Source organism: Egretta garzetta, unplaced genomic scaffold (assembly GCF_000687185.1).
Source record: "Egretta garzetta isolate BGI_Z169 unplaced genomic scaffold, ASM68718v1 scaffold866, whole genome shotgun sequence".
NCBI classification, from domain to species: Eukaryota; Metazoa; Chordata; class Aves; order Pelecaniformes; family Ardeidae; genus Egretta; species Egretta garzetta.
The window spans coordinates 27,377-27,985 of NW_009259990.1; positions in this window are offsets into that span (position 1 = coordinate 27,377).

A 609-nucleotide genomic window follows, 5' to 3' on the forward strand; every position below is an offset into this window, starting at 1 on the left:
TCCACACATCCACAACACCCATCCACACGTCCACCACACATGTCCACAAGTCCTCCTGTCCACCACACACATCTGTATGTCCACCACGCATGTCCACACATCCACAACACCCATCCACACGTCCACCACACACATCCACACGTCCTCCTGTCCACCACACACGTCTGGATGTCCACAACACACGTCCATATGTCCACCACACACATCCACATGTCTGCCTGTCCACCACACAGGTCTGTATGTCCACCACACACGTCCACATGTCCACACGTCCACCACACACATCCGCCTGTCCACCACACACGTCCATATGTCCACACCACCCATCCACCTGCCCACAACACCCGTCCACACGTCCACCTGTCCACCACACATGTCCGCTTGTCCACCACACCCGTCCACATGTCCACAACACTCGTCCAAACGTCCATATGTCCACAACACCCATCTGCATGTCCACCTGTCCACCACACCGGTCCACACATCCACCCGTCCACCACACACATCCATCTGTCCACAACACCCATCCACGTGTCCGCAACACCCATCCATATGTCCACACCACCCATCCACACGTCCACCACACCTGTCCACACGTCTTCCTAGATC